Here is a 24387-nt window from a genome sequence, read left to right on the forward strand (position 1 = left end):
TGTGTGTGTGTGTGTGTATATATATATATATATATATATATATATATATATATATATACATTTTTCGTCAGGAAGGATTGTTGGTGATATATATATATATATATATATATATATATATATATATATATATATATATATATATATATATCTTTAACTGTGTGTGTGTGTGTATATAGATATTTGTCCTGCACAGCACCAGTAAACCGGGGTTATTGTCAACTCACCCAGCTCTGTGCTTCTTCCACCCAGACACAAAGAACTCTGGGAGATGTAGTTTCAACATCGGCACATCGGGAAGGACAATCACATGGTCAAGAGCCCTGAGTGCCCCCACCAATAGGAGAGATGCAGGACTGTTTTAAACATGGGTGGGGCAACATCCTGGAACAACAACGGCACCCGAGGAAGGCGGTTGGAGCCGAAATGCATCGTGCCTGTAAGCTGTTTTAATTAAAGGACCTCCGAAGACATTTCCCCGTGTGGCCTCTCTTTCTTTCGTTAGTGAAAGAGTTCTCTGCATCTGTTTCACGCTAGCCAGAAGCGTGTTAAGAGGCCCCATTCCGCAAGCTGGCTGGAGCATCACTGGCATCCGCGTGTGCAGCGCTTCTGTTTTCTCCAAGTTATTGGAACTGCTCCAGACACCCTCCTACGGGTAGGAAGAACGAGGGCTGCTGCCAGGCGCAGCTTGTGACTTCACGAGGGGTTCTGTTCACTGTAACTGAAACCTGCAGCCCAGTGACACCTATTTTTTCGAGGAGGAATGGCAGGGGACTCGAGGAGGCGCTTTGAAGTTTCACGGCAACCAGGACTTTTCCCTACAGTCACCCGTGTTTGTCCTGCACAGCACCAGTAAACAGGGGTTATTGTCAACTCACCCAGCTCTGTGCTTCTTCCACCCAGACACAAAGAACTCTGGGAGATGTAGTTTTAACATCGGCACATCGGGAAGGACAATCACATGGTCAAGAGCCCTGAGTGCCCCCACCAATAGGAGAGATGCAGGACTGTTTTAAACATGGGTGGGGCAACATCCTGGAACAACAGCGGCACCCGAGGAAGGCGGTTGGAGCCGAAATGCATCGTGCCTGTAAGCTGTTTTAATTAAAGGACCTCCGAAGACATTTCCCCGTGTGGCCTCTCTTTCTTTCGTTAGTGAAAGAGTTCTCTGCATCTGTTTCACGCTAGCCAGAAGCGTGTTAAGAGGCCCCATTCCGCAAGCTGGCTGGAGCATCACTGGCATCCGCGTGTGCAGCGCTTCTGTTTTCTCCAAGTTATTGGAACTGCTCCAGACACCCTCCTACGGGTAGGAAGAACGAGGGCTGCTGCCAGGCGCAGCTTGTGACTTCACGAGGGGTTCTGTTCACTGTAACTGAAACCTGCAGCCCAGTGACACCTATTTTTTCGAGGAGGAATGGCAGGGGACTCGAGGAGGCGCTTTGAAGTTTCACGGCAACCAGGACTTTTCCCTACAGTCACCCGTGTTTGTCCTGCACAGCACCAGTAAACAGGGGTTATTGTCAACTCACCCAGCTCTGTGCTTCTTCCACCCAGAGAGATGCAGGACTGTTTTAAACATGGGTGGGGCAACATCCTGGAACAACAGCGGCACCCGAGGAAGGCGGTTGGAGCCGAAATGCATCGTGCCTGTAAGCTGTTTTAATTAAAGGACCTCCGAAGACATTTCCCCGTGTGGCCTCTCTTTCTTTCGTTAGTGAAAGAGTTCTCTGCATATATATATATATATATATATATATATATATATATATATATATATATCACCAACAATCCTTCCTGACGAAAAATGTATATATATATATATATATATATATATATATATATATATACACACACACACACACACACAGTTAAAGATGTACATATACATATTTGTAGAACATAATGTAGAACAAAATAGACAAATGCTACAGCACTAGTAACTTAATTTTGAATTAAATATTTATGCAATCTAGATATATTTAATTAAATGTAAAATATTTTGATGAAGTTTAAATAAAAAAAATACATTTCAACAGAAAGTACAAAAATAGATGTTTTTTATTATGGATTACTAATGATAACAAGTGATTTAAACTTGAGTGTGGGACACAATTGACTTCTGTTTTGTTTTCCAGGAATTTGCAAAGTGATTTTCAATTGCAAACCCAATTAAATATATATATATATATATATATATATATATATATATATATATATATATATATATATATATATATATATATATATATATATATATACCCAATATATATATATATATATATATATATATATATATATGCTGCAAAGATACGTGCGCAATCCGTCACGCAATCCAGACCACACCGGCAGTACTTCAAAGTTTATCTTTATTAAAAAGGTAGGCATGAGGCGTTTCGAGTAAAAACCCTTTTTCAAATGCCATATGCTGTGTAACTGTGGGTTTGTTAGGTTTAAATAACGGGACTTTTAAACATTGAAAAAGGACCAAGTCCATTACATCCAGATTTAAAGGGACAGTTTTAGTCTTTTGTGAATATCGCGCTGTTTAATGTCATTTCAAAAGCAAAGGAGAGTACTTTTTCTTACTTTGAGTTCTTTGGTAACCCCCAAGTGGTGAAGCAATGCAGGTTTGTTTTACTTAGTTCTCCGTTTTATTTGCTTTTTCCACTTCTTGGACTTCATGTCCCATAGTGCTTCACAACTGTCCCGTTTGCTTTCCAACTGGTTTCCAATGTAGATGGCAGTAAAACTTCACTTTTACATTGTGTGCTGCGTGCCATCAAGGTTTTACAGGAGTAGTTCCATATCACAGACACGATGCGCTGGCAATAGTTTCACGACCACAGTTGCAGCTTCAATTCCTTCGAGGCATAGCCTGCAGTATGCCGTGCTTCGGGAAATACCTCTGCATACCCTGGCTGCTGCTGAACTCCATTCACCTCGTTTGGGGCGGGCCGCCTAGCTTGGTAGCCCTTCCATCGCAGACTTAGTGTCAGTGCCTTTCGCAGCCGGCGGGCACCCTTTCAACAAGCTACTCGCTTCTGTTACAAAACCTGACAAGGAGAGTGCCACATCCAGCGGGTCGGGGTCTGGTCTCGAGGTGTGTCAGACACCTCCGTTAAATGCTGCAAAGATACGTGCGCAATCCGTCACGCAATCCAGACCACACCGGCAGTACTTCAAAGTTTATCTTTATTATAAAGGTAGGCATGACGCGTTTCGAGTAAAAACCCTTTTTCAAATGCCATATGCTGTGTAACTGTGGGTTCGTTAGGTTTAAATAACGGGACTTTTAAACATTGAAAAAGGACCAAGTCCATTACATCCAGATTTAAAGGGACAGTTTTAGTCTTTTGTGAATATCGCGCTGTTTAATGTCATTTCAAAAGCAAAGGAGAGTACTTTTTCTTACTTTGAGTTCTTTGGTAACCCCCAATATATATATATCGCAAATTACTCCTTCACAGCCGCACCTTCTCGCTGGCAGTCGGATGAAAAGAGCACGGACCACAAGATTCATAAAATACCGTTTAGTTTATTTAATTTCTTCTCACAAACAAACGGCAGCCATTACGCGTTTCGTTCCTCCCAGGGGACTTGATCACATGATGCGAATCAACCATTGGCATCTCATTTTAAATGTTTACGCTTTTTTCTCTGTTTCCCCTTTTTTTTGGATGTGAACCACGTGATAAAATTTTAAAGTGCTAAATGTCTAATATAACAACCATCAACATAGTGCAGAGACAGGGATAGATGCATGTGACCTATGGACCGAAAGTATAACACTGATCTTTGCTTATTGATCAGTGTTAAAATAGTTGCTCAATGTGCGAATATGCCTATAAATAAATAAATACATACATAAATACTTATATAAACAATAGATATGCAAGCATTCAGATTTCTGCCATAATGAAAACATCGGTGAAGGTCAATCAAAATTTGATTATTTAAATGTATAAAACCATATAAATATGAGAACATATAAATAAATACTTAAAATCAAGGAATAATTGGATAAATCCGTTACCATTATTTATACAGTACTGGTGATACAAGTACATTTTTTGTTCATATGAAAATCATCTTGACTAATCATTGCCTAACTGCCCGATCGTTTATTCGTCAGTGGCAGTTACATTGCATATGTACTCCTTATAATGATCGATTTTAGTTCTAGGTCCAGATTTTATTGTCTTCTAGGTCAAAGCTTTGTCTTTTTTACTCACACTAAAAAAATTACTGGTTGCTGAATAACAATATGCATAAATTTTGCTTATTAAATAAGAAAATAGTGATTTAAAAGCAAAGGGGAGATTTTGTAGCATATACAGTAAAACTACTCACTTCGGCTTTACTGGCTGTGTTTGAGAGGACTAGGACATAGTTAAACCTTCCAATTCATTTGATTGAATTTAATTTAGTTTAATTTGACAGGTGAAATAATGCTCATGGACTTAACTCAAGGGGTTTCTTATGTAAAGCTAGAGGCCATTATCTGTGTAGGCTGGCATGAAGTTCCTCAGAGCTATTTAATCCATTACGATGCATGGTATCAAGATTTAAAATGTAGTGCATCTCTAAAAGCCGGAGGGTCTTTTCCCTATCCCCTCCTCTTTTGTTTCTCGGGACCGAATCTAAGAGAAAGTATTTAATATCCTTTGGGTTGTTCTCATGCCGCTCATGGAAGTGGCGTGCCGCTGGATAAGCCTGCTCATTGATTTTAATGGCCCGTATGTGCTGGAGTACCCGCTTGTGTCCTTGAAGGGTTGTACTTCCAATGTATCTTAGTTTGCACGGGCACTCCAGCACATACACCACGTGATCCGTTTTACAGTTTAAGGCCATTTTGATTTCTATGTCTGGTCCACCAAAGGGGTTCGAGTAGCTGGTAGTTGACACCCCATGTTGGCAGGCTTTACATATTTTACATTTGTGAAATCCCAATCTTTGGTTTAGACAAGATACCTTAACTGGAGGACCACAAGGATCATTGTCTACCAAGGTGTCTTTCATTGAAATGTTTCTCCTATATGTTATGGAGGGCCGTTTGGGGACTAACTCGCCAATTACTGGATCCTGTCTGATCAGATCCCAGTTTTTATTAATGATGTTCCGTACTGCTGATTCCTGCCTGTTAATTCCAGGATAAACATGAAATTACCTGGTGTCTCATCCGTAGTAGACTTATTTGGCTTCTGTTTCAGTAGAATTTCCCTTTGTTTAAGATTACTCTTAGTTAGTGCTGCTGCTAGGCATTTGTTGCTTTAGCCTTGTTCTTTAAATCTGTCTAGACAGCCTTTTTGTGCCTCTTCTAAATCTTTGCTACTGCTGTATATACGTTTTAGGCGCAGTAGCTCTCCATAGGGAATACTTTGCACTAGATGATTTGTGTGCAAGCCACCCCATACAGAATAGCATTTCCTGCCGTGGGCTTTATGTGCAAATTGGTTTCAAGTTTGCCATGCTTGATGTACACCTCAACATCCAAAAACACTATATTGGTTTTACTAATGTTTGCAGTAAAACTTAAATGTAATTCATTGGTATTAATTGATTCAATGAACCTTACTGCTTCTTCCTCTGTGCCTTGCCATAACAGAAACAAATCATCAATGATCTCCACCAGCATTTGACATGGTTGGATATGGTTAGAGGGTGATCTTCCATAGGAACCAGCTCCTCCCACCATATATATATATATCTTTCAAACGCTGCAATAAATCGATCAGGAAGGGGGTTTTCTACTACCACCAGTTTAATTCAGTTATTTAAAAAAAAGCATTATAATAATATTTTAATAAAAAGTAATGTTACATTGAAGTATAAAATTAATAAAAATTAGTAAAATATTTTATAACTAAAATATAATGTTTTAGATGTAGATTTTTGTACATTAAATTATATGTATTTTTAAAAATTATTTTAAATAATATAATTTTCCATTATTTCCTTTGGTGTTTTATTTTAAGTCCCTACCACCATTTTATTCTATGCGAGGGTGCTGCGGTACCAGTGGTTTGCTATTTGCAGTGCTATGTGTGGCGCTGGACTTGCTCTAACTCCAAGCTGGAACAATTTACTACTGTTTTGGGTCCCTTTTCGGCTGTAGTAAGATTAGAAGTGCAGTTTGTGAATAGTAATAGGCTTACTCTTTTTCAGGTAGGTGCATGCCCTTCCCTAAACCCCTCCCCAATCCACCCTAAACCCCTTCGCACTCTTCCTTAAACCCCTCCCATTTTGTAGTAAGCATGCCTATTTGTTTCCAGCCTCTACCCCGGCCTCTACCACTTTTACTATTTAGGGGTGGATTACGATCTCGTTAGGAAACTCTTCAGACCAAATCAGTTTCGCAATCATTTCCGAACAAATCGGGCTCTGTGAGTCTGACCGACGGATTACAATACTTCCCAACAGCGTTCGGTCGGATTCCCATTGACTTCAATGGAAGCCTGTGTTCTGAACGAGAACACAGGCTCCCATTGAAAAAAGGGGTTGTTGGGAAAAACCATGCACCCTGTGATGGGCAGACGATGCTTGACACTCTATGCATAGTTTAAAAGGGGGATTCCATGGGTAACCCCACAGGCCCCAACCATAGACCTCAGGGTGAGGGGGGCTCCCAAAGTTATATTCCAACAGCTGTTTCATGTCGGGCAAACTGCATCGGAACAGGTGTCCGAATCGGTCATCGTAATCGATCATTGGGAAACTGTGTCCATAGAGCTGTGCGAATCAGCTCCGAACAACTTGGTCTGTCCGAACGCCATTTGGCACCGATTTGGACAGCCCGAATGGTTTGCTTGCATCGTAATCGGTTGCCTGGAAAGGTGTCCAATTCGGTCGGAAACATAGTTTCCGAATTGGATTAGCCGAATCAGAATCCCTTTCGGAGCCTTTCTGGCTGGAATCATAATCAACCCCTAGTTAGTAAACTTAAATGTGTGAGGATCTATCCATTGAAAAGATAAGCGAGGTGAAGATTTAGACTGGCAAGTTTGTGAATAGCATTTTGCAGTACTAAATACTACTTTAGTGCTACTGAACATACTAAAAAGGCAGTCTGTAAATAGTCAACAGTGTCTAATTCTTTCACATGCTGCTCTCAATGGGTTATCAAAAATGCAGGAGGATGTGGGAATTGTTAGATCTATTCATTACGGAATTTGTGGATTGTTTAAGGATTTATTGTGATGATGGTGTCTCTAAATTAGATATTGCTGGGCATGGGATTGTTTTTTTTAAAAAAAAGAAGCATTGAAGTATGCTAAACCCAAATTGTTACTGATTAGTCACTTGCACTTTGTCTTATTGTCAAGGGAAGGCAGTAGTACAATAAATCAAATCAATTCAATGAATAAAATGAATAGATTTTTAGCAGAAAACTTTGTTATACTCGTTCGTATCTCCTATTGTGCTAAGGGAGGGTGCTGCGATACCAGTGATTCGCTATTTGCAGTACTATGTATGTTGCTGGACTTGCTCCAGCTCTGAGCTGGAACAAATTACTTCTGTTTTGGGTCCCTTTTTGGCTGTAGTGACTTTAAATGTCCAGTTTATGAACAGTAGTAGGCTTACTCTTTTTCAGGTGGGTGCATATCTTTCACTAAACCTCTCCCCAATCCTCCCCAAAAACCCCTTTGTTCTGCTTTAAAAAAAATAGACGACCAATCATCTTTTTACACAAAGGGAGAAATATAAATAAAATATAATTTAATATATGTAATCTTTCTTTAAGTGACCAAGTCAGACAATTTAGCTTGTTACACTCAAAAAGAGATATTACCTCTGTAGACCATAGAGTGCTGTGTATAGAGTATAAAACAGTTACATTTATTTCAAAGAGAATCCTTCTTCCCTTATGTCATTTTCTTGGTTGCTTTTTTATCAAATTTTACAATTTTAGTATTAAAGTGACTGGTGCTTTTCTTACAACATTTTAATGTGATGCTATGCTTTTGTGAAGTGCTAGATACACTTATGGCCCAATTTTGATGTCGAACGGACCTAAGTCCATCCGACATCGATCTAAAAGTGGGACCGACCGACCGACCTCCTATCGGCCGTCCCAAACCAGCAAGTAGGATGCGACCGAACACTGTTCGGTTGCAATCCTATTCTTTACAATGGGAGCATGCATTCTGAATGGAATGCATGCTCTCATAGTAAAGAGCAAAGGTGCCTTTTGTCCCTGCACCAAGGTGCCTGCCACCGGGTGCAGGGATCAACAGGGGGGCACCATAGGTGCCCCATAGTCTGCTATCCGGATGCCTTGCACCCATAGGGACCCAGCTGGGGGCCCCCAAAGTCAGATTCCCACAGCCTTTCTGTGTCAGAAAGGCCGGCACAGAAAGGCTGTAGGAATCTGCCATCGTAATCCCTCGGGCGGAAAGAGCCGCCCTTGGGATTACGGGCCCTTTTTCTGTATAGCAGACAGGCTCTCGTAAACCACTCCAAAATCCTGTTTGGATTGAATTCCGACCGACTCCATCAAAATGTGTTGGTGGGTGTTAGAAATGGGGATCTGTAGTTGGCAGAGGTAGGTACCTTTGTCCAAATAGGGACCCTTGCTTCTAGTCAGGGTAAGGGAGATACACACTTTAGATAACCCCTGCTCACCCCCTTGGTAGCTTGTCTAATACTTATACTCAAAATGTATTTGTTCTCTTTGTGCAAGAGGCTCTGAGCCCAGTTCAAACCAGTTCTGGGGGCACTCTGCAAGTGCACAACATCCTTATCAGTGTGAGCCCTGGCCCCAGACATGCCACAAACAGGCTGAGGCACACATGATGGTTGAACAAGAAAATAGCCACTTTCTAAAAGTGGTATTTTCAAACACACAATTTAAAAACCATCTTTACTGAAAGATGTGTTATTAAATCCTGAGTTCAGGGATACCAAACTCAATGTTTCTATCTTATCCATATGGGAAGATATGCTTGTAAAATGTTATAAAGCATTCCCCATTCTGTCCTATGAGGCAAAAGAGCCTTTCAATACAGAAAAACAAATATGGCAGTATTTCACTATCAGGACATTTTACACACACCAGTACATGTCCTTCCTTTCACACACACTGCACTCTGCCCAGGGGAGTACCTTAGCCCTACCAAAAGGGTGCCCTATATGTAAGAAAAGGGAAGGTGAGGACCTGGCAAGTGGGTACACTTGCCAAGTTGGCGTGGTAGTTAACAACCTATGCACAGGCACCACGGTTGCAGGCCTGAGACATCTTTTCAGGGCTACTCATGTGGGTGGCACTATCAGTGCACCTAGTAGCATTTGATTTACCAGCCCTGGCTCACTCAGGGCACTTTACTAGGGACCTACTGATAACTCAAATATGCCAGTCATGGATAACCAATCACAATAACAAATTACACAGAGAGCATATGCACTTTAGCACTGATCAGCAGTGGTAAAGTGTCCAGAGTCCTATAGCCAACAAACACAGGTCAGTAAACAGATAGGAGGAAGAAGCAAAAGGTGTGCAAAAAGAGCCATTTGCAGGAGTCAGAAGTTAATCCAAACAGGAGATTACAGTGCTGTATGAAGAGCTCCAACAAAAGGTCGGAGCCGTTTCCTATGGCATCGTAATCAGCCCCTTGCTGTGGAATTCGAAAGAGAGTAACCAGTTCATCCTCTACCAATGAATTGCATGTATGCATATTGTTTTCCTATTGAAGATTGAAGTGACAGTGAATGCTAACACTTTAAGAGAGCTTTTAACTATTATATAGTATAAAGCTAGTACATCATAATAGTTTAACCTTCTTTCATGCAGATAGAGACTTGAAGAATCAGCCGTTTAGAAGAATGTATTCTGACACTTGAATATTTTAGCCATGTTTATCTGCATTTTACATCTCAATCTGCAGGATCATTTTGGATAACACTAGTATGAATGTTTCATATATAGTCCTACCACAGTGATTATAATTTGTAGCTGGTGCCAACTCTGGTTGCACAAATGGTTCCATTTTTTTTTTTTACTTTACTCATTTTATTTAACTGTTCACTAAATTATGGTATGCGTTGCTATTTCCAGTGTTGAGTTAACAATGATCTTGTAGCTAACATAGAGATGTACATAATTCACTTTACTCAGAAAGAAAAGGTATCAAAAAGGGGGATAGGTCCAGTACAGCAATCACAAGATTATATGGAAAAGAAGAGATATATCTAACTTTACCTCTATATAAAAATGTCCTCCCAAATGTGTGTAAGTTGGAAATAACATGTGATATGCAACCTCTTGCTGGTGGCTGATGGATTATATCTAAAACAGTTTGGTTTTATGTTACTTGCAAACTTATGTAGACATTTGGGTCCCATAAAAGGCTATTAAACATAAAAGTGCATTCCCCATAATTAGAGTCTCTAAAATGTAATTCTTCAAGTTTTTTTCCAAGATCCAGGGGTAAAGTGATCATGTGATTCACTCTCCTATTTGTTAGCTATATTAGTGAATTAGTCTGATTTTAACTCTTCCATTTTAAAACTTTTATAATAAACTGTAGGACAGGTGAAAGTAAACAGAAGGATATCCATAAAGAGAATAAAAAGGTGGAGTTTACTATAAAATACCCTTACTTAGGTATCCAAATTGACAATAAGGGCTCCTGGCGTCAAGCAATAAAAGCCAGGAAATTGCTTTTTATGAGGACAACAACAGCTTTAGTGAATTTCTCTCAGAAATTAAGTAAGAGGCCTCCAGTAGAGATGTTCCAAATTTATCATGCTAAGTGTGTCAGCACAGCGAGTTATGGGGCTGGAGTATGGGGATATTGTGATGTGAACAAAATCCATAAAGTGGAGAATGCCTTTTTAAGATATTTATTGGCAGTCCCACGAGGCACCTCAACATATTTATGTCATACAGAGTTGGGAATACCCTACATCACAGATTTAATAAAAGTCCAACCGGCCTTATTATGGCATTGTATTTGGTTGCCCCCAAGAATATTATTCAATCAGAATGTATTGAGAGACAGTCTTGCTTTAGAGAATGTTCTAAAGATTGGGTGACTTAATTATATAAAGGAGTGTCTGACTGGCTTGGGTCTATCAAATTATTATAAAGATATTATAAAGATTATAAAGATCCAAGTTTGTTAGCTTCGATCCTAAGAAAAACTTTTTAATAGCAATGTATGACCCACATGAATTAGATAAGATTTGCTGTTGAGGCCAATTATCGAACAGTACAAAATAACTTAATGATGCAATGTAGAATCAGTATTCAACCCTATTTTACGTTTACACTAAGTGGGTACGACAGATTCATGTTAATACGTCTTAGGCTTGATGTATTCCATTGCTTGGTAAGCTTCCCTAAAATGAATGATTGGGCTAAAAAAATCTAATTACCCTTGTTACGAGGTCTCCCCAAAAAACATCAATGCATGTAATCCTGTTCTGTAAATTTTACAAAGAACAAAGGAAAAAATGGATTAAATCAATATTGCAAATTTGGGGCATGAGACAATGTCGTCCAGCTTTCCTTGCATTGCAATTCTTAGACTCTGATTGCTTTATGAGAAACATTGCATAATTCCTGAAAAGTACCATTAGACATAGAAAGCATCTCTGAAGAATGTCTTACTTTGAATTATGTATCTTGGCTATGTATTTTTATTATTTATTAGCTTTTTAAACTTACTTGTTTATTATTTTTTTTTAAACAAACATGTGTTTGTATAATCCACAATAGGGACATCGTGGAATCATTAAGAGTTGTGAATATTTTAGTTAATTGTTTAATATCACTGAGCAATTGTTTTAACTATTGTTGTAAACTGTGCTTTTATTGTTTTTTTTAAATGTTATGTGAAATGTTATGTGAAAAACGAATAAAGCGGAATTGACTTGACTTGACTTGACTTGAGCTCTTCCATTTAAAAACGATAACCTAGAGGCAGTTGTTTTGTATTGTTGATTAAGCTAGACAGAAGCTTGTCTTCATAATAAAAAGAGAGGCTCGATGAGTTGCAGAAAAATGCGATCTTACTTTACTGTATGACCAACAAATTCTCCCTCAATCATCGACTATTTAATTAATTTCTCATTAGGGGTTTCATTTTGTATTTGATGCAAACTTGGATAGTCCAAAGAAACGGTGATCCTCCCACATCTTTATTTTCATTTCCATAAGTAGCATTTGGTCTGTTACCACTAGATCTTGTAATCTGGTTCCATTCTAAAAACTTGAGAAACAGTTTAAAATTCAGCACAAGGGAAGAGGCTTGTGTCTTTAAAATTCAAGGATGAGGGAATGGTTTTGTTATTTTCATGGTATTTCTGATCCTTTATATGTTACTCCCTTTCATTTTAGGAAAATGACTGACATAGGATTATTGTTGGGGTCACAAACTACATATTGACTCTAGGTTTACACCATGGGCAGTAAAGGCAGAGAAATGTTGATTGAGTTATGTAAACCCCCATCCAATTTCGACAGATACAATGTTTGTAATGCTAGCCAGGGAGATTTTTACTGCATATAAATTCTGATAACATGCTCAATATGTTTTACTTACCCATTTAAAACAATAAAATGATCTGCTGTGAAGAGGAAATTTGACAAAAGTAGCACCAAGATTTGGATTAGCTGTGTCTTGATGCTCTTCAGAGCGGTAGTGCAAGGACTTCCAGTGGGTGGTCTTTTGGATGCATGCTGTGCCTGAAAGGATAAAAGAAAGACTATGACACATGTTTTGTGATTTGATGTACTTTATTCAAACTATATTATTGACTATGAATACTGAGAAACATTGCAATGTTTTTATAATGTTAGCGATTCCATTTTAATGTTATTGATCCCAGTGGTGTGATAGTGACTTCTAACATGTAATTGTTATTAGAATGGGATGACCCCCTTGAATAAGGCAATAGGTTGTTCATATATATTTTTATATGGTGACCTCTTGACAATCAATCAATCAATCAATCAAATAATTTGTAGAGCACGCTATTCACCCGTTAGGGTCTCAAGGCGCTCGGAGGGAGGGGAGTCGCTACTGCTCGAACAGCCAGGTCTTGAGTTGTTTCCTGAAGGAGAGATGGTCCTGGGTCAGCCATAGGGGGGTGGGGAGGGAGTTCCATGTCTTGGCCGCCAGGTAGAAGAAGGATCTTCCTCTGGCGGTGGCTTTGCGAATTCGTGGGACGGCAGCGAAAGCGAGGCTGGCGGATCGGAGCTGGTGGGGGGGGGGTGTAGAATGTGAGGTGGCTGTTGAGGTATTTGGGACCCATGTCGTGGAGAGCCTTGTGTGCATGGGTAAGGAGTCTGAACGTGATCCTCTTGCTGACGGGGAGCCAGTGCAGGTCTTTCAGATGGGCAGAGATGTGGCTGTGACGGGGGATGTCCAGGATGAGTCATGCAGAGGCGTTCTGTATGCGCTGGAGTCTTTTCTGGAGTTTGGCTGTGGTTCCAGCGTATAGGGTGCTCCCGTAGTCCAGTCGGCCTGTGACGAGGGCCTGGGTGACCGTCTTCTTGGTGTCGGTGGGGATCCACCGGAAGATCTTATGGAGCATGTGCAGGGTGTTACAACAGGATGACGAGACGGCGTTGACTTGCTTGGTCATTATGAGGGATGAGTCAAGGATGAAGCCCAGGTTGCGTGCATGGTCCGTGGACTTGGGGGCGTTGCCCAGTGCAGAGGGCCACCAGGAGTCGTCCCAGGCAGAGGGGGATGGTCCCAGGATGAGGACTTCCGTCTTGTCTGAGTTCAGTTTCAGACGGCTGAGCTTCATCCATTCCGCGACGTCTTTCATTTCTTCCAGTAGGCTGGCTCTGGTGGTGGCGGGGTCGTTGGTGAGGGAGAGGATCAGCTGGGTGTCGTCAGCATAGGAGATGATGTTAAGGTTGTGTTGGCGTGCGATGGCAGCGAGAGGGCTCATGTAGACGTTGAAGAGGGTAGGGCTGAGCAAGGATCCTTGAGGAACGCCGCAGATGACTTCGGTGGCCGCGGGTCGGAAGGGGGGGAGGCGGACTCTGTGGGTTCTTCCGGCGAGGAACGAGATGATCCATTCCAAGGCCGTTCCTTGGATTCCGGTGTTGATGAGGTGCCGTATCAGGGTGCGGTGGCACACGGTGTCGAAGGCTGCTGAGAGGTCCAGGAGGATGAGGGCAGCTGGTTCCCCGTTGTCAAGCAGGGACCTGATGTCGTCGGTAGCTGCGATGAGGGCGGTCTCAGTGCTGTGGTTTGCTCGGAAGCTGGACTGCGAGGGGTCGAGGGATCCGTTAGTCTCGAGGAAGGTGGAGAGTTGTTTGTTGACGGTCTTCTCGATGACTTTGGCAGGAAAAGCGAGGAGCGAGATGGGGCGGAAGTTCTTGAGGTCCGTGGGGTCTGTGGTGGGTTACTTCAGGAGGGTGCTGAGCTCGGCATGTTTCCAGCTCTCCGGGAAGGTGGCAGATGCGAAGGAGCTGTTAATGATGTCCCGGAGTTGGGGTGCGATGATGGAGTCGGCTTTGTTGAAGATGTGGTGAGGACAGGGGTCGGTTGGGGAGCCGGAGTGGATGGTGTTCATCATGCGGGTGGTGGCTTCGGTGCTGACCGAGGTCCAGGTGCAGAGGGTGGTGGTGGGGGGCGCTGGTTTGGTGGTTTGGTGCGTGGTCTGTTTGCCGATGCTGTTGTGTATGTCGGCGATCTTGCAGTGAAAGAACGAGGCAAGTGAGTCGCAGAGGTCTTGCGAGGGTGTGATGTTGTTGTTGCAGGCGCTGGGGTTGGAGAGCTCTTTAACGATGCTGAAGAGTTCCTTGCTCTTGTGGGTGTTGTTGTCCAGTCGTTCTTTGAATGTTGTCCTTTTGGTGGTGTTTGCGGGTGGCGTTCTTGAGGGCTATCATGTTTTCTGTTGTCTGGTCGCGGCGCCAGGTTTTCTCGAGGGTGCGGCAGGTTTTCTTGGAGTTTTTGAGGTCGTTGGTGAACCACAAGGTTTTCTTGCTGCCGGATCTGCTGGAAGGGTTCTTCAGTGGTGCAAGGTCATTGGCGCAGTTGGTGAGCCACTGTGTGAGGTTGCGGGTTGCTTTGTTGGGGTCCGTGGTGTTGGTGGAAGGGTTCTGGCTGAGGAAGGTGGCGAGCTGGTCGGCGGTTATCTTGCTACAGCTTCTGTGGGGAACCTGTTGCGGGTGGTGGGGGGTCGTGGTTCTCCTGAAGTTGAAGTGGACGCAGCTGTGATCTGTCCAGTGTAGTCCGGTGGAGTGGCTGAAGGAGATGTGCTTGCTGGAGGAGAAGATGGGGTCAAGCGTGTGGCCGACATAGTGGGTGGGGGTGTTCAGCAGTTGCTTGAGTCCGAAGTTGGCGAGGTTGTCCAGTAGGGCTGTGGTATTGCTGTCATTGTTGTTCTCCAGGTGGAAGTTGAGGTCCCCTAGGAGGATGCAGTCTGAGGAGGTGAGGGCATGCGGGCTGATGAAGTCTGCGATGGCCTCGCTGCATTGTGTGCATGGTCCCGGGGGTCTGTAGATGAGAGTGCCTCTGAGGGTGGTCTTGGGGTCGGTGTGTATCTGGAAGTGAAGGTGCTCGGCGGCGGTGAGGGTGTCGTAGGAGTTGGTTGTGAAGCGGATGGTGTTACTGTGGACGATGGCGATGCCTCCTCCGGTTTGGTTGACGCGGTCCCTCCGGGTGATCTTGTAGCCATCCAGGATGGCTATGGCGATGTCGGGGGCTGAGGAGACGTTCATTCAGGTTTCTGTGAGTAAGGCGACGTCTGGTGATGTTGTGTCGAGGAGGTTCCAGAGTTCGAGGACGTGCCTGTGGACGGAGAGGCAGAGCGGGTGTTTAGCAGGATGCACTTGAGGTGATCTTTACTGGCGCTTGGCTTGGCGGGTGTGGTGCAGGTTCAGAGGCAGGTGAATTTGCAGGCTTGGCAGGTGAAGGGTCCGTGGGTGCGTTTCGGGGTGGCTCGGTGGCAGCTGGGGTTCCGGCCGGCGTTGAGTGCGTGGAGGGTGGCGGCGTCGTAAGTCCGTTGGGTGGGCTTGCATCGTCGAGGGCCAGGGGACCTGGTGCTGGGCGTAGAAGGGCTTGCCTTCGGCGCGCCAGCGGTGCGTCCGCTGCGCTTCTGTGCGGCTTCCTCCATAAGAGGACAAGTGGGAGTGAGGAGCAGCTGGGTGGCGGGAGCGGGGCGGCCAATGGGCGAGGGAAGGGAAGGGAATACAGAAGGAAAAACGGGCGGGGGAGCAGCAGCGGGGAGCGTGGGGCGGGGGTCAAGGGGAGCAAGGGGAAGCCAGAAACCACAAGAATACAAAAAATAAAATACCGCGACACAAACACAATTACAGCAGCACAATTACGATCAGTCCCAGCACAACAATACCAGTCCCAGGGGCAGAGGCACACCAGCGGCGGGCTCCAGGCAGCAGGAGGGGGTCACGGAGGCACAGGGGGAGCCGTGCGGCATGTGGGGTGACCAGATGTCAGGTCATAGCCACTGCTGCGCGGCTTCCTCCATAAGAGGACAAGTGGGAAGGAGGAGCAGCTGGGAGGCGGGAGCGGAGTGGCCAATGGGCGAGGGAAGGGAAGGGAATACAGAAGGAAAAACGGGCAGTGGAGCTGCGGCGGGGAGTGTGGGGTGGTGGGGGGGTCAAGGGGCGCAAGGGGCGCAAGGGGAAGCCAGAAACCACAAGAATACAAACAATAAAATACGGCGACACAAACACAATTACAGCAGCACAATTACAATCAGTCCCAGCACAACAATACCAGTCCCAGGGGCAGGGGCACACCAGCGGCGGGCTCCAGGCAGCAGGAGGGGGTCACGGAGGCACAGGGGGAGCCGTGCGGCTTGTGGGGTGACCAGAGGTCAGGTCACCCCAGAGGTCAGGTCACCAGCAGGCCTGGTTCTTTTAAACTGTCATCCCCTTTTAAAAGTGGTGGTGCATCTGATATAAGTGGGGGTATTGTGGTTATCAGGGTCATGACCCACAAATGGTTAAATCTGATTGGAAAATTTAACCAAATGCATTTTCATCTGCCTGATATATATATTTATAAATGAATGCATGGTATTTAGTATTGTGTGTCTAATATATATATATTCTTCTTTTTTTTTCAAAACAAGGTATTGACTGGACAATCGTTTATTGAGAGATGTTTTTGAGTGCCAGTGGATGGAGATTACTGGCTCACATCACCTCCCGTGCGTAGGATTTGGACGGCACTGCATCACTAATCTGAGAGCGCCAAGTGCTACAAACAAATACTTGGTTCCCAGTAAGGAGACAATTGTGGACCTATTGTTTGTGTAGGACTCACATCCTCCCCAACAAATAACCCAAATTCTTACAGTAGTGATCTCAGTTACATGAAAGTGATTGATATCACATTTATTACAATGCTTGTTTTGACTGCCACTAATCCACAATCATATATTATTTCCTCAACCCTTGCACAATTCCAAAAATGATGAGATTCTATGTAACTGACCACTACCGCAAATTTAGTTTTAAAAAGACTATCAGGGGCCAGCCATGACTGCACACTCGTTGACCCAGAGACCATATACACCTATGCTCATGTTGAATACGTCTAAAACTAGAAAATCTCAGGGGAGCAGGATATGGACGTAACAGTCCAGTCCATCTTCCTGTAACTCACATCATTGCACATTTCATGTAAGCTAACTGATAACTGGCAGTTTCCAGTATGTGTACTTTCCCACTATCTCCTACCATGCTCATCCTTCCCATTTCACACTAAGCATGCACCAATGTGAGCTCCCAGGAACAGCAATTCATTGTCAGTTTTCAATAACCAAATAACACAGTTAGTTCTGAAATGGCACACATAATTGACATAGTAGTCACACATCCTTTCCAGATTCTAATTAATAGACAGCGTTGAACAGTCAATAAATAGTAACATTCCGACTCTAGTTTTAGCACTTGTAAACAGGGCACATGCTAATTTTTCTTATAAGGTCAAGTAATTTGTCCAATTTGATAACTTTTTTTCAGGATACAAACTATGCAAAATTCTGTAACTGCTCCAGGGAACTGATTTGAGCAGAAAATGTCTTGCAGGAGACAGGTTTGAGCATCAAATCTTTCCTGAGGGATATATTTTCTTCAAATCCATCTCATTGCCAGTATCATGATTGACTATTGGATATGAGGAATGCCCGTCCATTAAATATTCACTTGCTGTACCCCAAAGTGCACTTCACATTATCTATTTGTAATTTTTACTTAATTTTCTTGTCATTTCGTTTAATTTGTCTGGAAACCAATTATGAGATTTTGCACACCTCCATTGTAAACCAAGTTGATGTCACCACAGCAGCAAGAGCAAATAGCTGAGAGAATCACAAGAGGTGGGCAGACAGAATATCGGGGAAAAAATATTGTGAGACAAAATACTGTGCCAAAAATATTGAAGACAGAAATAATGAGTCTGCACGTTTCTATGGGTAAGCACAGTTTTACTATATATATAACTCCACAGATATATACGTTGATGATATATATTTTCAAGGTATGTAAATGTGGCGTTAAGAATACAAAATCAATACTTACCCATTTGCACCTAGCTTCTCAATATTTTGGTACTCAATGTTTTTCACATGATGTTCTGTCCACACGATATTTTTGTTTCCGATATTCTGTCAGGGATCCCAAAAGAACATCAAGCCAGGGACTATGGAATTGAGCTCTAGATATAAGTATGATGAATTTATTAGGGTTGTACAGTGGATAATGCAGATAATTTTGTAAGCCTGAACTCACTTTGTTTTGAAAACTGATGTTCCATCGTATAGTTTCAGGTGTGCAAAAATAGACAAGCCGACATGGAGATATTCCTCTAGAACGATTGGTGTCAGTTGACCACAAAACCCACGGTAAAAGTGACACTCTGCACTCTTTGAACATAACTAGTAACTCATAAAGGGAAAGAGGACACCTATTGGCCATGTGGACATACCAGGGATTGCCATCTGGGGCCACACTATGTATTAGGGCCCACTTTCCCTGTTTGTGCCTGGTGCACCTTAAAACAGGTGCGACTGGAGCAAACAGGGAAAATGCACTCTATTACATAGAATGCACTGCCCCCAGGGCAGCAATTAACTTGTTTTGCCCCGGGGGCAGTGCGTTCAAGTGAAATACGGAGCAACTTTGAAGCATCTGCTCTATGTTTTCACAGTGCAGGCGACAACCCACCTGCACTTTGAAGGGGGATTAGAGATCCCCTTGCAAGCAGGTGAAGTCAATGACTGCACCCGCCTGCAAGGAGAAGTCTGGGTGTCCATAGGACTCCCTTTACCCCTGCAGAGGGTTGCTCTCAGGGCACAGACGGAAAAGGATTCCCTCATTTATATGGAGTACACACCCATTCAAATGAGGGAGAACCCCCTGCAGGTAGCACTGGCGCTTTATGTCCACCAGCTCTATTGGTGTTACAGAAGGGGCCACACATTTGTCTGCAGCCCCTTCTGTAATACCAAAGTGCCCGGTGGCGTACAAACGCCTGTTGCTCCCGCGGGGCATTCTCTGTAGTACAACCCCTGATGATCTTCGAAACTATTGGCATGCAGAATAATATGTATGATTGACAAGACATGAAAAAGAACTACTAAAACAGATGAATGCTCTCTTCGTTATCAACCTTGCATTAGGGTGTTGCTATCGTAATTAGCCTCAGATACATTTTGACATTGCGGAGATTCGAACGTAAAAGGTCGGTGCTGTTTCCATCAAATGTCTACCTGCAGACTCATATTACTACATGGTGTTAATATATATCAACTGTAACCTCATATGTCCATGAGAAGCCTAATGTTTAAAGGAATAACTTCAAATGTGAAGACATTACATCACATGTCCAGGATCATATGAATATGCCTTCACTTTCCACAAGCGCCCACGCATAGCCTCAACATTGCTAAATGCTTCACTACACAAGTACCACTTCTCAAAGGGTATTGTAATCTATGCAACAACAAGAACAAAAACCTCTCACTAGTATGCACTTTGATCTAGGTAATATATCCTTCATAAATTCAATTAATAACATTGTCCCAAAAACAGATATTATTGAAAAAACATTTTCTTTTTATTTACTCAGTTTTCTTATAACTTAGAACACTGCAATTGCACCATATCATAGTCATGGTACCATTTTTTACACATATTTTATGTACACATATTTATAATATATACAGTACCCCCAGAAGGCAAACAAAACGCACATAAAGGCCCAATCAATTTAAACACACAACCCAATCAGACACACAGTCTTACCAATCACACAGACTCAAAACAATAAATTAGGTAACAAGAAAAAGAATTTCATATAATGAAAAGCTATAATATATATACAATACACCAAGAACAGAGGAACAGCGCCGACGCGCGTTTCGGAAAGGGATTATAGTCCTAGCTTCTTTTGTCAGGGCACATTAAATCATTATTTCAAAATTAGCCAATCCTTTCATTGATTCTATTTTCCACTGTTATTCATCCAACCATTGAGTCACAGGGGGGTAAATCAATGGAGTCAGTATAAATATCCGACAAATTTATCCTAGGGTCTCTGTGAATGCATAGAGACCAATACGGGGTAGGAGAAATATATCCAATCTGTAACTCCGCGGAATGTTAAAGGAGATCCCACATTAATCTCAGGATAAGGACTTCTCGGGTACATAAGTGTTTTGTTGAAAAAGGACGCCAATCACTTATTTAATCATCCTCCCGGATACACCGTCACACAAACACACTTTGGTCCACAGAATGGGGAGTCTCTTTAGGGGGCGTCTCCAAATGATGACACAGACATTAAATAGTAGACTGGAAGTATCTACACCTTCCCGCAGAAAGGGACTCCTCCAAAACCCGCCACACTGTAGTAAATACGGCGGTCAGTCCGTAGCACGTCCGGGTCAAGTCTGCCAGGACAGCGGTCGATATTATAATCTATGCCCAGCGCAGCCTTGTGTATCTTTCACCCTTAACTCTTAGTCCTTTCTCTCCTTAAAGATCCCTGTCCTAATAATAGGATGGCCCATGTAGACCTTCAGGGATAACTTAACAGTATAGGAATGGCACAGCCACATCAGTCATTGGAGAAGGAACACTACTTTGCCTGCAACATTGTGCCTTTTACCTTGACTGGAGGCCTAGGAAGGCATGTGGGGGGGAAGCACTGGCAGGCTCCAGTTGATGCTGCAGTATTGGTCTCTATAAAAGACAGACAACAATGCACGCTTTCTTTTTGTTCTTTCCTTTATCTTGCCACAATATGTCCAAAGGTTTCCACTTACTTGGGGATTAGCAGAAAGAAGGAACCCTGGTCATTTTACATTCCCAGACTCTATGAGTGAATCTGAGACTGTTGAAGGCCTAACGCATGCCAAGGTTAAACAACTACACTGCGTAAACAAAATTCTAATAAACAGTGTTGTTCCCTACCTATACCTTGCACTCTCTCAGCCATGCAGAATGCCAGAGCTCTCAAGCGTGGTTCTATGTGTAATAGTGGAATGAAAACGTTATGCTTTTTTGACCTCTAAACCTCTAGATGACATCTATGACATGCATTTAATGTACGAGCCTAGCAGCAAGGTGAGATTTCAGGAACTTGTGATACAAAGGAACAAAGAAATGTATATCAATGATGCTAATGACCTTGTCCAATGCTTTCCCTCCCTATCATACCAGCCAGTGGCACAATGATGTAACCCATGGCGAAGACTTCATTGACTCCACCATCAGGTCCACCAATAGGCAGTGGTGACACTCTTGAATATATTATTAGGCCTGACCACAATTTAGGCCAAGTTCAAGGGCACCCTCCGCAAACAAATAGTACTGTGTAACCTATGATGGGCGTGCACTGCAGAGATGTACTTAGCATACTAGAAGAAAACTCCCAACACAACAGGAAAACTTGTTTTGTGGCTCTCTGAAGTATGTCCCTACTCTGTGGTACATTTCAAGTACTCACATTCTTTGTTAACAATGCAACCTAGCAAACTGGCCTATTCGAATCAGTGAGTGCCTCTACCTAGAGTGAGCTTACCATGTCATACAAGGATTGCTTGTTAAAAATCTCTGCTTCCATTATGATTATTTCAATATTGGGTGGGCCGTTCTTTGTGGTGGGGTTTAATCCACACTGAATGATTATCCACGTGCCAGCAATGGCTTAAGTGAAATCCTGTAGGTACTGACTATGAGAAGATTAGTAATGTATGAGCCATCAAAAGCAGTAAAAATGCAATTTGATCCACAAATGTAATTTCCAATAGATGAATCTCAAGTAGAGGAATTACCTCTGTTCAGATTTTAAGATGCAGTTCCTCTGGGGGAGAATCTTCTAATAACTATTACATTAACAAGAAAGTACCAGGGACGGAAGGAGTTAGGTGTACTAAATATTTTCGTAGGAAATGGGGCCTTCATTCAGCCCCAGACTAAATGATCTTTCTGCCTTGTAATGTCACATCGTACTTGTGTAAATAAAGTTATTCATATATTTCAGTTATGACTTCATCCTGGACACATCCCGACAATTTTTTCGAATTCATAAAGCAATTTTATGAGTAGTATCTTTACAACTGCAGAGTCTCTGCACTCGTGGCGTAGACTCCACACATAAAAAGATCGGCAGTCGTAAAGATACTACTCTTAAAATTGCTTTGTGAATTGCAAAAAATACACTTACACAAAACTGTAAGTTTACCTTTGTGAATCAGGCCCTGAGAGAAGGCAGAGAAAATAGGAACTTATGGCTACCATTATAAGCAGTGCCTGCCCTAAATGGAATTGACCAGGGCGGCGCCCTGGGCGGAAAGTACATGTGGTGTTTGTTGTGTGGGTAGGGGGTTGTTGAGGTGTGCCTGCAAATGGTGTGAGGAAGATGGGAGCAGGGCAGGGGGTTGATGTGGTGCTAACAAATAAGCAGAGGTACATTAAGGGATGATTACAAACAGCCTGATTCATGTAGGCAATAGCGCTCGCAAAGGGGCCAGATTCTGAGAATCTGCAGCCTTATTCATGTAGGCTAAATCGGCTCGCAAAGGGCCGGATTCTGAGAATCCGGCCCTTTGCGAGTGCGATTTTTGCATTTGGGATTCAGCATCCCAAATGCAAAAATCGGTAATTGCTAAATCGCTAAATTGCGAGGAATTACATTTAAGGAATCTCTATTTGAGATTCCTTAAATGCAATTCATGAAGCATTTGAAAATTGCGAAAATGCAATTTTGGGCCGCTATTTACCGAGAGGTCAGACCTCTCGGTAAATAGCAAAAACTTAGAAAAATGCTTTTAAAAGCATTTTTCTAAGTTGCATGTTGCACACACACATGTCCTTTGGACATGTGTGTGCGCAACACCTGTTTCAATTTGCATTTAAGGGGTGCTACAGGGTGTCCTTTAGACACCCCTGGCACCCTTTAAATCGCTATCTTATTTGCGAGTAGCAAATTGCTAATCGCAAATAAGGAATTCTCCCCATGCATTCCTATGGGCCTTTTGGCCCATAGGAATGCATGGGGAGTTATTCCTTATTTGCGATTAGCAATTAGCTAATCGCAAATAAGGAATCAGTGGGAATCGCAATTAATATTGCGATTCCTACATGATTACCGTTTTGCGAGTCTCAAATAGCGATTCCTTATGATTCGCTATTTGAGCCTCGCAAAACGGCCCGATCATGAATCAGGCTGCTGGCCCTTTGCGAGTGCGATTTTTGCATTTGGTATTCATGATACCAAATGCAAAAATCGCTATTTAAGAAGTCGCAAATATGCGAGGAATAGCATTTAAGGAATCTCTATTAGAGATTCCTCAAATGCTATTCATGACACATCCTGAAATTGCGATTTAGCACTTTTGGGGCCGCTATTTACCGAGAGGTCAGACCTGTCGGTAAATAGCAGAAACTCAGAAAAATGCTTTTAAAAGCATTTTTCTAAGTTGCATGTTGCACACACACATGTCCTTTGGACATGTGTGTGCGCAACACCTGTCCAAATGTGCATTTTAGGGGTGCTACAGGGCGTCCTTTGGACACCCCTGGCACCCTTTCAGTCGCTATCTCATTTGCGAGTAGCAAATTGCTACTCGCAAATAAGGGATACTCCCCATTCATTCCTATGGGCCTCTTGGCCCATAGGAATGAATGGGGAGTATTTGCGAGTAGCAAATTGCTACTCGCAAATAAAGAACATGTAGGAATCGCTATTTTATTAGCAATTCCTACATGAATGCCGTTTTGCGTGTCCTCAATAGCGAGTCGCTATGATTCGCTATTAGGGACACGCAAAACGGATTGTACATGAATCAGGCTGTAAGTGGTGAGGACAAGCTGCAGTGTGCATGACATTAAGTCAGGCAGCTCCCTGCTGTGCAAGAGGCTCGCCGGCCTGTGCCCAGCACTCCTATGGCCAA

This window comes from Lissotriton vulgaris, chromosome 9, assembly GCF_964263255.1.
Source record: "Lissotriton vulgaris chromosome 9, aLisVul1.2, whole genome shotgun sequence".
Classification (NCBI taxonomy): domain Eukaryota; kingdom Metazoa; phylum Chordata; class Amphibia; order Caudata; family Salamandridae; genus Lissotriton; species Lissotriton vulgaris.